Source organism: Podarcis melisellensis (assembly GCF_964234715.1).
Source record: "Podarcis melisellensis genome assembly, chromosome: 5".
Taxonomy (NCBI): Eukaryota; Metazoa; Chordata; class Lepidosauria; order Squamata; family Lacertidae; genus Podarcis; species Podarcis melisellensis.
In genome coordinates, this window is record NC_138537.1 from 91,011,777 (window position 1) to 91,032,457 (window position 20,681).

The following is a 20,681-nucleotide window of genomic DNA, read 5'->3' on the forward strand; positions in this document are numbered from 1 at the left end:
TTTTAATCAATGTTTTATATTTGTTGTTAGCCGCCCTGAGCCCGGTTTTTAAACCGGGAAGGGCCGGGTATTATTATTAATAATAATAATAATAATAATAATTACAAATAATCAAAAGTATGAAAATGGGGTTGGGTGGGCACTTCATAAAGACCACTCATCCCAGAGGTTTGTATATGAGGAATATTCCACCAGGCTGGCTATATTAGCACTGGGAGCCCATCTTGTGTAGGGAAAAAGGCATCAACTTAGGGCTTGTCCAGTCTACTCCTTGACCCGCCAAGAAAACCCATTGTTTACCGCTGAATCGGAACAAATGCCAATTGGTTTTTCTGTGGATTGATAGATGCTTGTTCTGATTCAGTTGGGACAGGTGGGAATCCTCTCAGACCTGTTTTCTAGGCATGGGACAAGCTCTTCGAAATATAATCTTGTGTTCATACCCGTGATGGCCTGTTTAATAGTCCTGGCACTTGTGAATCAGTATTCCGCCCCAGCTCAGAAATGTTTTGTGTCATCATGAGCACCAGGTACCAGCTGTTCCTCAGCAGAGGGGGCCAGAAGTGAGGTTACAGGGAACCAGACAGAGGGCCTTTTTGGTAGTGGTGCCCACCCTGTAGAACGCCCTCTCATCAGATGTGAAGGAAATAAGCAGCTATCTTATCTTTAAAAGGCAGCCCTGTTTAGGGAAGTTTTTAATATTTAATGCTGTATTGTTTTTAACAGTCGATTGGGAGCCGCCCAGAGTGGCTGGGGAAACTCAGCCAGATGGGCAGGGTATAAATAATAAATTATTATTATTATTATTATTATTATTATTATTATTATGAAAGATGGGGAACATGGCAGCAGTCAGTGACAGCTTTATAACCCACAGTACAATGGCTGGAGGGAGACGATCCTAACGTAGGCTGCTCCAACACCCGCCTGCCCTCGCCCGTCCCTCCAGCGCAGCAGCTTTGCAGAATGAGCCGGCAGATCTGTCACAAAGGTCCTAGCCGAGAGGCCCAGATGGACATGTGCCATTGTGCTGTGCGCTACTTAGCAAAACAAAAAGGCATTTTATAATCAACTTATTGTACCTCACCAGGGACCGAAGGCGGATTCTGTTGCCTAATGGGAAGGCGACCCCTGTGTCCTCTGGGGTTTCCATGGGGCGTAATAGAGATATTTTGTGGTTCATGTCCTAGCATGACAAGACGCACGAAGCCTTTTCTCAAGGGCAGCCTGACATCTTCATTGTCTTCGCTGGCGGTTGATGCACTCCCCAAAGCAAATTATTTCTTCTAGGATTAAAAACGAAACGAAACGTTCCAAATGCCCATTTTACTATGAACAAACACAGGTCTGTTTTGAAAGAGTGAAAGTTGGAGAAAAGAAATTCGCATGGCTGTCTATTTAAAGTGGTCTTGGTGCATTTTCAAAATGCATAGATGTCATCAAAGGGGATTTGTACAAAAGAACTTTAAGTTGTTTTAGAAAACGTGCTGCTCTACCCTAGCTCTAAAGTGCTCAGTGTTTGCATAGCATTGATATATCACAGACTTTAGATCCTACGGTAGACTTCAGCTGATAAACCAAACCCAGCCTTTGATGCCAGAATCCATTTGAACATTCCTCGTTGACTATTTCTGCACCACAGTCTATAAAAAGAGGGTTTTCCCTTTTGTTGTGTTTTTAAGACAGTGTGTCTGCTCCTTCTGCCTTGTAAAGAGCCAGTGTGTGGGAAAGAAAAATCTTTTTGATGAAAAACAAAATAATTATCAAAATGACCCTTTAAAGTTACTGATATTGGGTTGGATCCACTTGGGCAGAGTAATCCTAAGCCCAGCCAGGGAGCAATGGGGTGAAGCAAAGCAGTGGATTGTCTGCTGCATCCCAGAAATGTAGTATAAACAGCAACAATTGGGAAACACTGGCCTGCGAGAACTCCAATTGGAGAACAGCCTTTACCAAAGGTGTCATGGGCATTGAAGACACTCGAACTCAGGGCGGAAGGGAGAAACGTGCTAAGAGGAAGGCACGCATGGCAAATCCACACAGTGATCAACTCCCGCCCGGAAACCTATGTCCCCACTGTGGAAGGACCTGTGGATTCAGAATTGGCCTCCACCGTCTCTTATGGACTCACTTTAAAAACCGTGTTTATGAAAGACAATCTTACTCGGCTGTTAGTGATCGCCAAAGAAGAAGAAGAAGAAGAAGAAGAAGAAGAAGAAGAAGAAGAAGAAGAAGAAGAAGAAGAAGACGACATCTCCCCGACATGGGAGCCAGAACATCCTGCTCTTGAAAAATATCATACACACCGTATCACAGCTGTAGTAAAACTATATTATACTTTCTATTTATGATAGCATATCAAAAGAAAAAGAGATGCCAATGTCTAGACTGGAATTCTGAAATATAAGTTCACCTTTTAAAAAGGTAAAGGGACCCTGACCATTAGGTCCAGTCATGACCGACTCTGGGATTGTTGCGCTCATCTTGCTTTACTGGCCAAGGGAGCCGGCATACAGCTTCCGGGTCATGTGGCCAGCATGACTAAGCCGCTTCTGGCGAACCAGAGCAGCGCACGGAAACGCCGTTTACCTTCCCACCAAAGCGGTACCTATTTATCTACTTGCATCAAGGGCACCAAGTTCTGGAGGGCACCAGGGAAGAGGCGGAGGCTGGATGCGGCGCCTCCTTGCATCAGCTCACTGCCCTCACCTGCCTCGCTGAAGCAGCACCGCACCAGGAGCCTCTGCCTCTTCCCCGCCGGAGGAGCTGCCCTCCAGCTGCTGCCTGCCTCCTCCAGCCCCTCAGCGCTGTAAAAAGGTTGGCAGTTCTGGGAAACGGGGGTGGGGGGTGGGCAGGCGCCAGAGGGATCTTTGCACCACGGCGCTGGATATACTTAGGACAGCCCTGGAGAAAACACTCCACAAGGGAGAGTGTTCAAAAAAGGGTGGGAGGCTGCCAATTGTGCAGGCAAGGGGTGACATAATTGGGCTCCTGGGTCCCACAGGGGTGCCAGAGAAAGAAGATAGTTGGTCTTGAGCTCTTCTACTCTGATTCTCCACCGCCTTGTGTCTTGACCCCTTTCTCTTCATTTCCTTTGCTCCATTCCTGTGTCAATAGGCTCCCTGGCTCCATCTTCCTTCCTCCTCTCAGCCTCACTCTCCTCCTCCCTCTGTCTCCAAAATTCTTTACTTGGGTGAGGATAGAAAGCAGAGACATCACCTTGCCAACAAAGGTCCGTACAGTAAAATCACACGTTAAAAACCTCCCTGAACAGGGCTGCCTTAAGATGTCTTCTGAATGTCAGGTAGTTGTTTATCGCTTTGACATCTGCTGGAAGGGCGTTCCACAGGGCGGGTGCCACTACCGAGAAGGCCCTCTGCCTGGTTCCCTGTAGCTTTGCTTCTCGCAATGAGGGAACCGCCAGAAGGCCCTCGGCGCTGGACCTTGAAGCTACCAGCATGTGTTTGACCAAACTGCGGGAGACAGTGGAGGACAGGAGTGCCTGGCGTGCTCTGGTCCATGGGGTCACAAAGAGTCGGACATGACTAAACGAGTAAACAACAACAACAGACAGATACAGCAGGGAGAGTCCTGCAAACGTCAAAACTAAAACTAAAGCAAGGTCTGTATAGTTAAAGCTATGGTTTTCCCAGTAGTGATGTATGGAAGTGAGAGCTGGACCATAAAGAAGGCTATTCACCGAAGAATTGATGCTTTTGAATTATGGTGCTGGAGGAGACTCTTGAGAGTCCCGTGGGCTGCAAGAAGATCCAACCTCTCCATTCTGAAGGAAATCAGCCCTGAGCGCTCATTGGAAGGATAGATCGTGAAGCTGAGGCTCCAATACTTTGGCCACCTCGTGAGAAGAGAAGACTCCCTGGAAAAGACCCTGATGTTGGGAAAGATGGAGGGCACAAGGAGAAGGGGACCACAGAGGACAAGATGGTTGGACAGTGTTCTCGAAGCTACCAACATGAGTTTGACCAAACTGCGGGAGGCAGTGGAAGACAGGAGTGCCTGGCGTGCTCTGGTCCGGGGGGTCATGAAGAGTCGGACGCGACTAAACGACTAAACAACAACAACAGAAAGAGACAGCAGGGAGAGTCCTGCAAGCATCACAGCAAGGGGCTGCACTGGGGAATGGTGACTTACAGCTGCACCAGGCAAGATGTTAGCCAAAGTTAAGGTCTCAAAATGAATTTGAATTTGCCACCTGGAGCCCATGTAATAGGTCAGGATGTAAATATAACAAACGAGTTTGTTTCTCTTGTATTGGTTGATTAGGAGATGTTCTCATGCAATCCGGGATGTCACTTCAGTGATGCAACCCAGATGAAAAATAGGTCTTTGACAGGGATTTTAGAATAGGCGTGTTGTGGTAAAAGCGAAACATTTCTGTGATGTTATATGGTCAACCTTCATTTGATCTTGGAGTATTGCTTTTAGTCCAGCGAAACTTTTCATGAGTCTGTTAAACCCTCTGGCATGTTCAAGAATTAAGCAGGGGAAATGGGCGTTCTCTCTCTCTCTTTTAAATTAAAATGGTTATACGTACTGAAGAATCTGAGGCTGATTTAACTTAATCTCGCAGCTGCATGTATTTAGAACTTTAATCCAACAACAGGAAATGCGTGGAGGAAAGCTGAGGAAAGTGAAAGGAGATTCAAATTATACACATTCAGCGCCATTTTTACTGAGTCATCATAGGCGGTGTTACGTTACAGCACTTCCCTCGAGATAATGTTTTTATCTTGGTCTTCTGGTTTTTCAGGTATACGTTCAACTATGTTTATAGTCAAGAACATCGCAGTTGCTCTGTATATTTAATACTGAAGAACAGAACAGCTACTAGTTAAACAATGGAGGAGCCTTTAAGTGCCACCCCCTGTCAAATATTGCACGCCCTGTGCCTCTAATTCACATCACTGAATTCTTCCAAACAGTTGTGGTGTGGAAAGATGATCATATACGAAGAGCTTAGCATGAGTCCTTGCTCCCTGTGGCTATGGACCTAGAGATGCACAGTTGTAGGAGAGCAGAGTTGGCTTGCAGGGAGCTCCTAGACTGGTTCCATGAAGCTGTATATTTTCACTTAGAATGCCTCCTAGGACATCCTTGCTATATATCTGTGGTCTGAACCACTGAGCCTCTCGGGCTTGCCGATCGGAAGGTCGGCAGTTCGAATCTCCGTGAAGGGGTGAGCTCCCATTGCTCTGTCCCAGCTCCTGCCAACCTAGCAGTTCGAAAGCACACTAGTGCGAGTAGATAAATAGGTACCACTGTGGCGGGAAGGTAAATGGCATTTCCATGGGCTCTGGTTTCTGGCATGGTTGTGGCAGAAGCGGTTTAGTCATGCTGGCCACATGACCCGGAAAGCTGTCTGTGAACAAACACCGGCTCCCTTGGCCTGAAAGCGAGATCAGCGCCGCAACCCCATAGTCAGCTTTGACTGGACTTTACCGGTCTTTTACCTTTTACCTCTACCTATATATCTGTAGCCAGATAATCTGACTTTCTGTACTCAAGAGTTTATTCCACATGGACACATGGTTTATATACATTATATAAAAAAAGGTCAAAAGACCCATGAGCATATTGGCCAAAAGATGGTTTGGATGCAAACTGATTTTTAAAGTACTGTATGTATTTAAAGAATAGATTATCACTTGGTACATGTTTGGCTCTCCAGGTCTCTCTTCTCCCCCCCCCCCCTTTGGCATACAGATGAAACAGTTAATATTACCAGCTGAGCGGTGTGTGCGTGTGTCCAGTTATAAACATGAATTTAGCTAGGCTCTGTTGACAAACCCTGTGATAAGAAATATGAATTTAGCTGGTTTCAAAATATGTAATATAGTGGTACCTTGGATTAAGAACTTAATTCGTTCTGGAGGTCCGTTCTTAACCTGAAACTGTTCTTAACCTGAGATACCACTTTAGCTAATGGGGCTTCCACTGCCGCCGCGCGATTTCTGTTCTCATCTTGAAGCAAAGTTCTTACCCCGAGGTACTATTTCTGAGTTAGCAGAGTCTGTAACCTGAAGGGTCTGTAACCCGAGGTACCACTCGTGTTTGTGTGTGTGTGTGTATTCATACATGATTTGTTGTTTTAAAATCAAAGTTTAAGTCTTTGAATTTTATCCAGTTTTATCTGACTTCTGGAGCAGATTGCTTCAACTGTGAAAGTGCGGTTCAAATACCTCCAAGATACCTAATCATCATTTTAAATTCCAAATAAACAGAAAGTAGATGACTGGCAGAATCCGTGAGACGGTGGAAGAAGATTGGAAGAAATTCAAAGTATATCTTAAAAACTGTTGTAAAATTGATGAATGCTAAAATGTCAAGGGAAAGAAAAATATAGAATTACAGCTGTAATCGATTAAGTATGAGAAGAAGCTCAAAAAGAAAATAAGTAATTAATTAATTGGTGTGAAGGGTTGCTGAAGAAATTTTAAAACAGGGATGCAGAAAAGGGGAGGTAAGGGGAAGTCCGAGAAGCAAGGTTTATGAAAAAGAGGTTTTGAAATTATACGTGTTTATATGTTTTTGTTTGTTTATGCGTGTGTGTTGTTTTGTCTTTAATTTGTGTTGGAAAATTAATAAAAAATTATTAAAACAACAACAACAAATAAACAGAAAGTAGAATTGTTCCAACAATATTTTTTCCTCTGCATTATTTCTTCTGCATTCTGTCAAGGATTATAGGGGCAGAATCAAAGTATTCCCAGAACATCCTAATGATTTAGAGGCACTCTCCGTGTGCCTCAAAATTTCATGGCAGCGAAATGTTATTCAGACGTGAATATCAGTTTGGGGCTGGAGTTCGATGGCATCAGATGATTTAACAGCCACGGCCAACCTCTCCTCAGATTGTTACCATTCATTTAACTACAAAAGGCAAACCTGATGAGAAAATGAGATGCGAAAGGCATCTTGTGTTGGCTATAAATGACCCTTTCTTTCAACCATAAATTTTGTGTGAGTAATCCCTCCCCCCATTTCTCTTTCCCCCACTGCTAGCTTGAGGACAAAGGATTGCTCCGTGAAGGATGCCTTTCTGGGGGATTAAACAGCTTTTGTTGACAAAATACAAATTACAACTCCTTTACTGGGTGTCCCGCCTTCTCAGCTGGGGCCTGGCCTCTCAGGGACAAGTGCTATTATCTCTGCCTGGGTGAAGAGTCCAGGATGGGCAGATGTAATTATTAAAACCATTCCATGGGGGGTGGGGATGTCCTTCTGAGCTATCAATTAAGCACCTCACTATTTTCTTTGTGCTAAATACTTCCTCCATTTAATCTTTGACAATGCACTTTTTATTTGAAGGACAGGGGACACGGCAGGCCAGTTCCTAGGAACCGGCCAGCAATCAAAGAAGTTTTTCCTCGTTGTAGGATTGGGGAACCTTTCATAATGGATTTGACTCAACCTCGGCTACAAGCCAGTCATATAGGAGTCAGAGGCTTTTATGCACATCTTGGCAGGCAAAAGGCATATCATAGCTCAAGGACATAGTCCAGTCATGGATGGTGCGATGCAAGCAATAAAATAGTGCTGTGAGATTGTGGGCCTGGGCTGGACTGGAGCCACACGGGCTGCTTGAAGCATCTTTAACAGTCAGTGGCAGAGCAAACCGGGCACATTTTCCCTTAGGAACATCCACTAAGGATCTTCCTCACAAGATTTGATCCAAAGTGGTTTCCGACAGATCACGTAAGAAGGTAAAGGGACCCCTGAACATTGGGTCCAGTTGTGGCCGACTCTGGGGTTGCGGCGCTCATCTTGCTTTATTGGACAAGGGAGCCGGCGTACAGCTTCTGGGTCATGTGGCCAGCATGACTAAGCCGCTTCTGGCGAACCAGAGCAGCGCATGGAAAGCCGTTTACCTTCCCGCCGGAGCGGTACCTATTTATCTACTTGCACTTTGATGTGCTTTCGAACTGCTAGGTTGGCAGGAGCAGGGCCAAGCAACGGGAGCTGACCCCGTCGTGGGGATTCGAATTGCCGACTTTCTGATCAGCGAGTCCTAGGCTCTGTGGTTTAACCCACAGTGCCACCCATGTCCCTAGCAGATCACGTAAACAGCAATAAATCTAAAAATTCAAAAACCACAACAGGGATCAATTATAAATAACCAGTGTCAATTAACCAAAGCATAGTACAGATATCACAGAATCCCAGAATTCTAGAGTTGGAAGGGACCATGGCAAAAGGTAAGGTAAAGGATCCCTGGACCAGTAAAGTCCAGTCAAAGGTGACTATGGGGTTGTGGCGCTCATCTCACTTTCAGGCTGATGGAGCTGGTGTTTGTCCACAGACAGCTTTCCGGGTCATGTGGCCAGCAGGACTAAACCACTTCTGGAGCAATGGAACATCATGATGGAAATCAGAGCACACAGAAACGCCATTTACCTTCCCGCCTATTTATCTACTTGCACTGGCGTGCTTTCAAACTGCAAGGTTGGCAGAAGCTGGGACAGAGCAACGGGAGCTCACCCCGTCACGGGGATTCAAACCACCGACCTTCCGATCAGCAAGCCCAAGAGCTCTGTGGTCTAAACCACTGTGCCAGCCATATCCCTAGGAAGGGACCATGAGTATAATCTACTCCAACCCCCTGCAAGGCAAGAATCTTTCATCCAAATTGGGGTTCACAAGCCTGAGATTGAGAAACTCATGCTCTTACCAACTGAGCTATCCCAAATAAATAAATAAAAACCCAACGATTTAAAATTAAGTTGGGGAGGACCCTTTCACGTTGATGTCTCATTGAAAAACAGACAGACAGGCAATTCCAGAGTCAACACCTAGTGTGGAAACACCCCTTGATTTTCAGCAGTGCTTGTGGAGAAGCAGAGAAACAGCAGTGACAGCCTGCCCTTTTATTCTGCTCCTAACAGCCTGGAAACGATGCCTTATGAGGAACGGCTAAGGGAGCTGGGCATGTTTAGCCTGGAGAAGAGGAGGTTAAGGGGTGATATGATAGCCATGTTCAAATCTATAAAAGGAGGTCACATAGAGGAGGGAGAAAGGTTGTTTTCTGCTGCTCCAGAGAAGCGGACACGGAGCAATGGATCCAAACTACAAGAAAGAAGATTCCACCTCAACATTAGGAAGAACTTCCTGACAGTAAGAGCTGTTCGACAGTGGAATTTGCTGCCAAGGAGTGTGGTGGAGTCTCCTTCTTTGGAGGTCTTTAAGCAGCGGCTTGACAACCATATGTCAGGAGTGCTCTGATGGTGTTTCCTGCTTGGCAGGGGGTTGGACTCGATGGCCCTTGTGGTCTCTTCCAACTCTATGATTCTATGATTCTATGATAATTCAATCCTGGCTTTCTTGAGATGTAATGAAGGGAAGAGTTAAAACTTGACCATTTCCTTTTCCTGCATTTTGTTCTCTCATTGCCTTCTTCTTGTGGCTACTGTCCCTTTAAAATTCGCCCAGTGTGAAAGATTCAAAGTGATCTTGTTTGACTTGAATAACCCGTTATGACATACACTAGTTAAACTTTAAACAACGTTGTTTTTTTCTGTGGTATGTCGGCCTGATGTTATCATTTCATATTTTACTCTGACTAAAATATTCGTATGTTCAGTCTTGCCCAGCCGGGCTATGCACAGGTTGAACATTTTTGCAGAATTTCATTTCTGATGTGTGCTCAGAGCATTTACGTAATATTTCAGACTGCGGCTCTGACTTTAGGTGTTGTGGTGTCTCAGTCTCATCACTATTTAGCACAGAGCTGCCTGCTGGGTGGCCAGAGTTAGGCAATGTCACAGAAACCTCTTTCTGTCATTCTGTTTAATTCTTATTTCAACAAACCAACCTGAATTCTGTGGCAGGAAGAATAACACTCTAAACATGAGAGGCCTGTGTTACAGATCTGTCTGAACAATGAGCTACAATCTTTGCATACTACTTCCATGATGAAATCACTGTTGAAATCAGCGGCAGACACAAACTTCACATAGATAACCTTTTCCTATATAGGCTGCTTATTTTTCTGATATAATTAGGGATGTGCAAATTGCACTGGACGGCTGTAATCATGAAACAGTGGCTATCAAAGACTGCTTTGCCACTGCACTTTCTTCAGACTGGTTTGGACAATTCAGTTGTATGAACGGAGCCAAAGTGCTAGCCTCGCTATAAATAAGTCATAAATTAAATTGTTATAACAAAAGGGGGGGAAAAACCCAGGTAAAACTGCATAGAAAATTTTGTGCTCTACAGCGCCATCTGGTGTTGTAAGCTTATAACACATTTAAAACACTGGTTTTTTTTGACTAATATACCTGAGTCCCATGTCTTTGACATGATCATACCTCTTAAGCCAACCCTGTCTCTCATATCATACATGAATGTGCTGCTAGTGGGATTCAACTGCATAACCCAGGCATGGCTGGCTAGATCAAAACTTTAAACTAGTATGCAAAGCACAGTTAAAACTTTGATAATATCACTGCTGAATTACAAGGGAGCCAGGATTGGCATGTTCATAAATAATGCTATTTATTCATCACATTTGCCCCATCCTTCAAAGAGCTCAGACTGGTCCATGTGGGACTAGCTCGTTTTATCTTCGAAACAGCTCTACACAGGGGTGGGGGTTAAACTCTGTGACTGGCCCAAGGCAATCTAGTGTTTTTCATGGCTGACTCTCAATCTGAATTTGGGCTTCTCTCGTCTAAATTCAGCACTCTAAACCTCTTCTCAGTGCTTTTTTTTCTGGAAAAAAAATGGTGGGGAACTCACCACAAAGTTTGTTTGTTGCAGGCCCAGTCATAGTGACACACCCTGCCCCCAGGCAGTGGGCTAAATGTAAAATGTGATTAATAAACTCAAGCAGACAATGATCTGGATTAGAAATGACCACAACTTGTAGGTCACAACATTATGATGGAAGATTGGGTTACATTATGGAAAACTGACTTAAAATTTACAGATCGTTCCCTATTGAAGGCGAATTACATGAAGATGATGTACAGATGGTACACAACACCAGTGCAGTTAGGGAAAATGTACAAAACTAGTTCAAATATATGTTGGAAGTGTAAGGAAAAGGAGGGGACATTTTATCATATGTGGTGGGATTGTAAGGTAATTTAAAAAATTTGGAATATGATATACAATGAATTGAAGAAAATGTTCCATTTAACATTTGTTAAAAAACCCCGAGGCATTTTTGTGGGGGTTTGTAGGGAAAGACCTGCCAAAAAAGTTGAAAAACATCTTCATGTATGCCACAACAACCGTGAGAGTTCTGGTAGCACAAGGATGGAAGACTGAAGAAACCCCAACTAAAGAATCATGGCAAGGAAAATTGATGGACTATGCAGAACTGGCAAAACTGACATATAAACTACGGGACAAGGATAACTGTGACTTTAAGGATGAATGGGAACCCTTTACAAAGTATCTGAAGACACAACAAAGCGAACTGGACTCCTTGGCAGGTTTTGAATAAACATTCGCAAACTTTTTATTGATAATAATCAGCTAAATAGTTTGAGGATCTACACAACTTTGTAACATGCAGAAAACAGCATTCTTAGAGAAACCAAAGACTGGAACTGAGGAAAGTTGGGGGGTGGGGGTGGGTGGGTTTTGTGTGGGAGGGGGAGGGAGGAAAAATGGGGGGGGGGACAAGGATGATATATTTGTGGATAATATGTCTTGTTATAATTTTGAATAAAAGAAAAAAGAAAAAGAAATGACCACAACTTTATTGATTACAGATACAGGTGGGGTTTTGTCTCAGGCATTGGGTGTGTATTTTTTCCAACAGCAACAAAATTATTAATTTTTCAAAAGGTAAGGAAACTCAGTTCCCCTGAGTTCCTGCTCAAACCCCCCCCCCCCGTGCCTTTTCTTCAAAACAAAACAAAACAACAAGACACATAAAGTGTATATCGTGGATATTTGCAAAAACAGCAGAAAGGACAACTATGAAAGCAAGATTAAGATTTCATAAACAGGGTACTGAGTTTCACACAACCTAGAAAACGTTCCTTTGTAAAGTGTAGTTCAATATGGGGCAAGGTTCAGCTCAGAAGAGTGGCTGAAAGTCCCCCCCTTCTTTTGCCTCCTAGGCTCAGTGTAACAGCTCAAAGATTGGTGCCTCCAAGAGTTAAGGTCAGAAGAATTAAAAAATTATTTTCGAACATTCCAAGCGATGACAAATTGATTTAAGAAAGAGCATGTCTTGACAGTGGCTCTCCGCACAAGCTGTACGTGGCTGCCTGTCTCGAAAGTCCATTTAATCTCCCAACTTGACTGCAAATTGAAACATCACTTGGGGGGTGGGGAGTGGGTGGGGACGGCCGTTTTCTTATTACAGGAATGTGCACTCTTTGGATTGCAGAGGTGAAATGCCCAACATCTGTCATCAGTAGGAAGGACAGTTCCCAAGGCAGTTTTGCCCACGAAGAATGCTGAATAGAGACGGCAGCATTGAAAAACAGAGCTAGAGAACTTCAAGCAGAACAGGACGCACATTTTGCCAGGTGACAACTCTCCGGCCCTAAAGGGACACAGGTGGCGCTGTGGGTTAAAGCCTCAGCGCCTAGGACTTGCCGATCGAAAGGTCGGCGGTTCGAATCCCTGCGGCGGGGTGCGCTCCCGCTGCTCGGTCCCAGCGCCTGCCAACCTAGCACTTCGAAAGACCTCCGGGTGCAAGTAGATAAATAGGGGCCGCTTACCAGCGGGAAGGTAAATGGCGTTTCCGTGTGCAGCTCTGGCTCGCCAGAGCAGCGATGTCACGCTGGCCATGTGACCCGGAAGTGTCTCCGGACAGCGCTGGCCCCTGGCCTCTTAAGTGAGATGGGCGCACAACCCCAGAGTCTGTCAAGACTGGCCCGTACGGGCAAGGGTACCTTTACCTTTTTAACTCTCCGGCCCTACATGCTCAGAGGCATAACTGAATACCTCTTTAAAGAACCCAAACAGAAATGTATAATAGTTGGCACTGTTTTTCACCTCCGCCAAGCTAATCAGTTGGCTCCTTACCTCTCTCGCCCTGACCTAGCCACTGTGATCCACACAATGGTCACCACCCGCTCTACGTGGGGCTGCCCTTGAGACTGACCCAGAAACTCCAGCGGGTGCAGAATGCCACGGCGAGACTCCTTACGGGGTCTTCGCTGCGAGATCACATTCATCCGGTGCTATACCAGCTGCACTGGCTCCCGGTGGAGTACAGAATCAGATTTAAGGTACTGGTTTTAACCTTTAAAGCCCTATACGGCCTAGGACCCTCGTACATACGGGACCGCCTCTCCTGGTATGTCCCATGGAGGACCTTACGGTCTTCAAGCAAAAACATCTTGGAGATCCCGGGCCACAGGGAGGTCAGGCTGGCCTCAACCAGAGCCAGGGCTTTTTCAGCTGTGGCCCCGATCTGGTAGAATGCTCTGTCACAAGAGACTAGGGCCCTGAGGGACTTGACATCTTTCCGCAGGGCCTGCAAGACAGAGCTGTCCCACCAGGCCTTTGGCCAGGGCACAGCCTGACTCCCTCCTCTGGCAATCCTCACAGAACTCTAGCCCAATGGTTGCCATCAATTTGATTTGAATAATTTTAGAATGAAATGATTTTAGAATGTTGTATTATTTTATTGTTGTTAGCCGCTCTGAGCCCGGCTTCGGCTGGGGAGGGCGGGATATAAATAAAATTTATTATTTATTTATTGTTTATTATTAATGGAGGAATTCGAGGGCTCCCTTGGGCAAAAACCAAAGACACCAACCAGGACAATTTGGAGGAAAACGGCAGTCTGTAGGCTTGGCCTTTATTGGAAACTGTCGCGATGGGACTCCCACCCACAACAAGATGAAGCAATATGGAAGCCCCGAACAGAAGAAGACCCCAACCTTTATTAGCTACTAATCCCCCAAGCTACACCCTTAGAACTACATCACAACTACATCATTGACACATCACAAAAAGGAGGGGTTGTGGAAGTAACCTGAGTATCTTGTCACCTGGCTGGTTCCTCCTTTCCCCCTCCCCATGAGTCATTTCCAGAGGACAAAGGGGAGTTGGCAGTTTCCTGCCCCCAGAGGGAAGATCTGATCCTTGTCCTTTGTTCCAGTCCATGTTGAATCCACTCCCATATGAAAGTCCCTTGTGTCCTCGATGGTCTTCTGTCTGGGACCATCAAGGTTGCCATGCCAACTGGGCAGGGCTCCTGAGTACGTCTTGGTCCTGTTAAAGGATTATGGCCCTCCTGTATCAAACCATCCCCCTTTGATAGTCCTTCCTTCATGGAGCAAAATAAAAGTGGACCGGTGTAAATCCGATGTACGGTTGATTTACTATGGATTTATAACAGAAACGCCACGTATGTCGCGTGTGAGTGTGTCGTGTTTGTACAAGCTGAATGATGGGGGGCGGGGTTCCTGCAACAGCTCACAGCATACTGGACACTCACAGTGCCTCTGAAATGTCTGGTCCATTTTTAAATACACAAAGAGAGCACAGCAATAAGGGATGAAGATCAGATTCAAAAACCAGATTAAGTTGGTTGGGGGCCCTGGGGCAATTCTCCAAATAGGGTTGCCCTCCCGCTCAAAAGGAAGGCATGAAATTAGATGCCAGGAAAAAAAGGACCAACACGTTTATAGTGGCAAAAAGTCTTGTGGACCAGAACCGCACTCTACCCCTGAGCACAAAGCTTCAAAACTCTTGGCAAGCTGCAAACTCTTTTTTTTTTTTGCAAGTAGATAAATAGGTACCGCTCTGGCGGGAAGGTAAACAGCGTTTCCGTGCGCTGCTCTGGTTCTCCAGAAGTGGCTTAGTCCTTCGGGCCACATGACCCGGAAGCTGTACGCCGGCTCCCTTGGCCAGTAAAGCGAGATGAGTGCCGCAACCCCAGAGTCGGCCATGACTGGACCTAACGGTCAGGGGTCCCTTTACCTTTAATCTTGATTTTTAAAAAGGAAAATATTCTGAGCACATGCACTTACAATTCCTTTTGCTCACTTCCTGCCTTGGCCAGCCACCCACCCTCAGTCTCACTTCGCATATTTGTTGTTGTTTAGTCGTTTAGTCGTGTCCGACTCTTCGTGACCCCCTGGAACAGAGCACGCCAAGCACTCCTGTCTTCCACTGCCTCTCGCAGTTTGGTCAAACTCATGCTGGTAGCTTCAAGAACACTATCCAACCATCTCGTCCTCTGTCGTCCCCTTCTCCTTGTGCCCTCCATCTTTCCCAACATCAGGGTCTTTTCCAGGGAGTCTTCTCTTCTCATGAGGTGGCCAAAGTATTGGAGCCTCAGCTTCAGGATCTGTCCTTCCAGTGAGCACTCAGGGCTGATTTCCTTCAGAATGGAGAGGTTTGATCTTCTTGCAGTCCATGGGACTCTCAAGAGTCTCCTCCAGCACCATAATTCAAAAGCATCAATTCTTCGGCGATCAGCCTTCTTTATGGCCCAGCTTTCACTTCCATACAACACTACTGGGAAAACCATAACTTTAACTATACGGACCTTTGTTGGTAAGGCGATGTCTCTGCTTTTTAAGATGCTGTCTAGGTTTGTCATTGCTTTTCTCCCAAGAAGCAGGCGCCTTTTAATTTCACTTCGCATATAGGAGGTATAAAATGCTTGGACAGGGGGCATGGGTAGATCTAATTTTGTGTCTAACCAAAGGAGTGCAACTGCTCTATAAAGGGACACGTTTGCTTTCGGTCTGCCCTACCAGCAATGTAGACATCCGAGGCTTCAACCAACCTTAATATGGTGAGCAGATTGGTAAACATAAGGGACCTTCTCGCCATGAACCCCTCCCATTAAACGCAAAGATACTTTTCTTACTAGACATGTATACCATTTGCATTTTCCTTTTTCTTTTTAACTGGTTGGGGGAGGATTATTTAACACCCACTCAAGAAACACTGTGTAGTAGAATCTGCAGGAAATAATTTATAAGGTATACCTGATCTCATACAGAGATTGCAAGGAAACAGAAGCCAGAAGGTTAAATGGTGTGTGTGTGTGTGTGTGTGTGTGTGTGTGTGTGAGAGAGAGAGAGAGAGAGAGAGAGAGAGAAGCTTTTTAGGACCCCAGGCATTCCTGGTGTCCTAATTCTCACTTGCCAATCTAACTCTCCTCATTGGCTAAAAGCACTAAAAGGCAGGAGCAGCCAATCTGGTTTATCCCACGAAATCTCTTAAAACATTAAGCCTTGTCTGCATGTTTTGCTTAATGTATAACTAAGAGGTTGACTTAAGTTTTTTAAAAATGAAACTTAAGGATCTTTGGCCCCTGCTGGTTTAGTGCCTGGCACATGAAAACCCCCTGGACCCCCTGGAAGTGCCTCTTGCCACAGAAATAAAATCTCCATCCTCAGGAGAGAGAATTCAGTGCTGTAGCTCCTGCACCATGGAACACACTTCCTAGTGGAGATGAAGCAGACACTTAAACTGTATAGATTTTGGGGTTTAATGAAGACATTATTTTAGCAATATTTTAGGAATGATAATTTTGACCTGGCTGCAGGCTGTCAACTTACAGATTTGAAAATAATGGATCAGCAGCCTCGAAAATAAGGGATCAGCAACCAAAATAAGGGATTTTCCGGGCACAGGTAGGTTCAACTTCTAAGCCCCTCCGAGCCAAAGGCAGAAAGCCCAGCCAGCAGCCAAACAAAGCCTCAAGCGGTGGTTCCCACAGCGTAGCAACCCGGCAAAGGGGATGCAGCAAGGAAAACCACCGTCACCTCTCCGCTGGGAAGCGCTGAGCAAAGGCGAGTCCCCAGGCAACGTGGCCGATTTGATCAGCACAAGGCATGCATTCTCCACCTCCCAGTCGTTCTTAGACACCTTATTGGGTGAGCAACGCAGCCAAGCAACACAGTTGGAGTCTCCCTCCTCCCTGGCCGGCAGAGAGGGAGGGAGAAGAGCTGCTTACTTTGAAACCCGGGACTTCCGGAGGCGGCGGGACTTCCGGAGGCGGCGCAAAACGGCAATGGCGGTCCTCTTTACTCAGTGAAGAGGGGCTCCGCGAAAAAGGGTCGTCCGCTACGGCGAAGCGGAGACCCATTCAGACAAACCGCAGGCAGAGCGAGCCTGTGGCCGTGGGACTCGGCGGGTGCCAGAAGCCCCCCCAGAAGCGAGGAAGGGACCTCGTAAGAGGCTCCGGATCGTGAACGGGGGAGCGGCGCTGTGAGTTCATCGCTCTTTTCGCGGAAGTGAAGCCGCGCTGCTGTTGCTGATGAGCGCCGACCTTTCTTCTTGAAAAACATCGAAATTGGCTGCAATCTACCCGTGAGTAAGGGGTACCAAAGAACTGATTAAGGATTAATTTAAATTGGTCTATTTCGGCTGAAAACGGGAGGCGAGTAACAGGAAGTCCGCCTTCCGGTCCTGCTAATCAGAGCAAAGCAAAAGAACCCGATGCGGGCTGAAGCGCTAAAAAGAGATTTTGAAAGAAGTAAGAAGGGGCATTAATAGACTGTGTGTTTCTAGAAATTGAAAAGAGTGAAGAAGTAAATTTTTTGGTTCATTGTGTTAGAGAATCCTCCTCCTACTGTGAAGAGATGTGGAATTGAAGGGGATAACCGAGTTATTGGACTGCCAGTGTTGTAAAGGAGTACTGTCAGGCTGCTGAAACTTTTTTCTTAACATAAACTGTTGCATTGATGGATACACTATCGCTTTAATACTGTCATTGAAACCTCTCCGTTACCTTGTGGCACTAATTTGAAACAGAACTTTCTGAAAGCCTCCTTTCTGAACTTGGGGACTTCAGTTGAAATAGGAGCTTTGATGGTGGAAAAGAAACTTTCTTTCCTATGAAAACCCCCCCTAGTGGATTTGCGGAGGCATTGAGGTCTGGGAACTGTATCCTATTGGGATTTTTTGTGGTTTAATTGTTTATACTCTGGGCTTGCCTTTCTCATGGATTGAAAGACTATTTGACCTTGAACAGCAGCTGGGGAATGAGTGGCCCAGCGAAAACAAGAGCAGCTAAAGCTAAGGAAGCTTTAGCTGAGGAAGCTAAAGAAAAGAAAAAAGATAAGAGAGCTGGGCAGCTTGTCCAAACAACCTTGATTCATCATCGTAGATCCTCGGTGCCAACTGTGCTGACGGCGCAGGAGGAAGAAGTTGAAACGCTTGCTACAGAAGAAATGGCAGCTGGAGGAACTGATCCAGTCTTGAAACAAATTTTGGAACAACTGGCACTTCTGAATAAGAAGGTGGACGATCAGTCATCTAAAATTGATAGAGCTACATCTACTATCAGCAAGTTAACAGATCAGGTTTCGCAGCACACTCAGGCTATTGAGAAACTGCAAGGAGCTACGGCGGAGAACTACAAACTAGCTGCGGAAGCCAATCAAAAAGCTGAGCAAGCGTGCAAGAAGGTGGAAGAGATCAAAGGGGAAGTAAGACCTTTGAAAAGACAGGTAGGAGAACAGCAAGCCTACCTGTCAATGGTGGAACTGAAAAGTAAGGAATGTAATCTTAGGCTGAGGGCTGTCCCAGAGTTGGAACAGGGCAACCTAGAGAAATTCTTGACGGAGTTGTTTTCTAAATTTTGGGGGGTTGAAGAAGATAAAGATTTCAGGATTGTGACGGCCTTCAGACTGGGAAGATCGGTTAAGAAAGATAAGTCCAGAGACTGTTTGGTTTGTTTGAGAACAAGAGAGGAAAGAGACAAGATATTAGGCCAACATTTTAAAAAATCCCTGGAAGTTGAAGGCAAAAGGGCAGAAATTTATAGAGACATTCCTAAATATTTGTTGGACCTTAGAGCCACATACACAGACTTGGCCAAATTGTTAAGATACAACGCAATCCCTTATAGGTGGGAATTTCCTCAAGGTCTGTCATTCACCTATAGAGGAAAGAAGGTAAGAATTAAAACACCAGAAGACCACCAGAAGTTCCTACACGACAACGAGGAGGACCTCCAAAAGAGAGCTGCAGATTCCTGGCCTCCACCACCGGGATTGCCACCAGGATCCATACCATCTGGAGGCGGCCCGGCACCACAGCTTCCGGAAAAGGACGACAAATTAGATACCCAACTGTGATACCCAAGAAGTAGGCCGGGATGTCTCTACAGCTTCTTAGTTGGAATATAAATGGCGGGAATTCTCCAGAAAAACGCAGAAAAGTATTTCATATTTTGAAAAAAGAACAATTGGACATTATTTGCCTGCAAGAAACGCATGTGACAAGACTCCACAGAAAAGTGTTAATCAATAAAAGGTTAGGCCAAGAATTTATTTCATCGGATAAAGTTAAGAAAAGAGGAGTGGTGATTTATGCAAAGGAGAACTTGTCCCCAAAATTTGTATTTAAAGATGAACAGGGCAGAATTTTGGCAATTGAAATCCAGACACAAGGAGAAAAGTTTTTAATTCTAGGAATCTACGCCCCAAATGATGGAAAATCGGAATTTTTTAAGAAGCTGCACGAGATTATGCTGGACTATTTGGACTACAACAACATTATCATGTTGGGAGACATGAACGGTGTCGCCTCAGTGAATATGGATAAGTCACAAAGTGCTAATATAACGAAAGATGGCAGACTACCAAAAACCTTTTTTGAAATGACTGACAATTTGGATTTGATTGACATATGGAGGATCAAGAACCCTCTAGGGAAAGAAGGAACTTTTTTTTCTGAGGCCCATATGACATGGACGCGAATCGACCAAATATGGATAACTAGAGGGCTGGCACCTAAGACCAGAAAAGTGGAAATCTGCCCAAAAACCTGCTCCGACCACAACGCCTTGAGAATGGAACTGAGACTAAATACAACCGGATCGTTCAGATGGAGAATGAATGACGCTTTGTTAAGAGATCAGAAGATTGTTAAGAAGGCCCAAAAAGTTTTAAAGGACTATTTTGAAATAAACTTAAAGACAAATGTGGAAAAAAGAATAATCTGGGACGCAAGCAAAGCAGTTATAAGAGGGTTTCTAATACAACAGAACACGATTAAAAAAAGACTCTGGAATGAAAAGAAGGAGAAGATCTTGGAGAAAATAAGAGAAGGAGAGAGAAAACTGAGATCCAGGCCTAAATCAAAGGAAGTATTGAGAGAAGTGAAGTTTTTCCAGGCACAATATTCGAAACTGATAAATCAAGAGGTGGAATGGAAAATTAAACAAATGAAACAAAGATCCTTTGAATCTGCTAACAAATGTGGAAAATTGTTGGCTTGGCAGTTGAAAAAGAGACAAAAACTTAACACAGTTACAAATCTAGAGATTGAAGGGAGAATGGTTCAGAAACCCGACGAAATTAGAAAGTCCTTCCAGAGATATTTCAAAGAACTTTATTCTCAAAGGCCACAAAAAAGCTCAGAGGTGGACCAATTTGTTATAACTAATGGATTACAAAAAATACCCCAGGAAATGAGAGCAATCCTGAACTGTAATATTACAACTCAAGAAATTGAATGCGCCATTCAGAACCTTCAACTGGGCAAATCTCCGGGACCTGACGGGCTCACTTCCAAATATTATAAGGTATTGAAGGATTCATTGATACAACCATTGCTGGAAGTTTGCAACCAGATTATGGAGGGGAGGAAGGCACCGGAAACGTGGAAAGAAGCTTTCATCACGTTGATCCCAAAACTAGAATCTGAAAAAACTCAACTTAAAAACTACCGTCCTATCTCACTCCTAAATGTGGATTACAAAATTTTTGCAGACA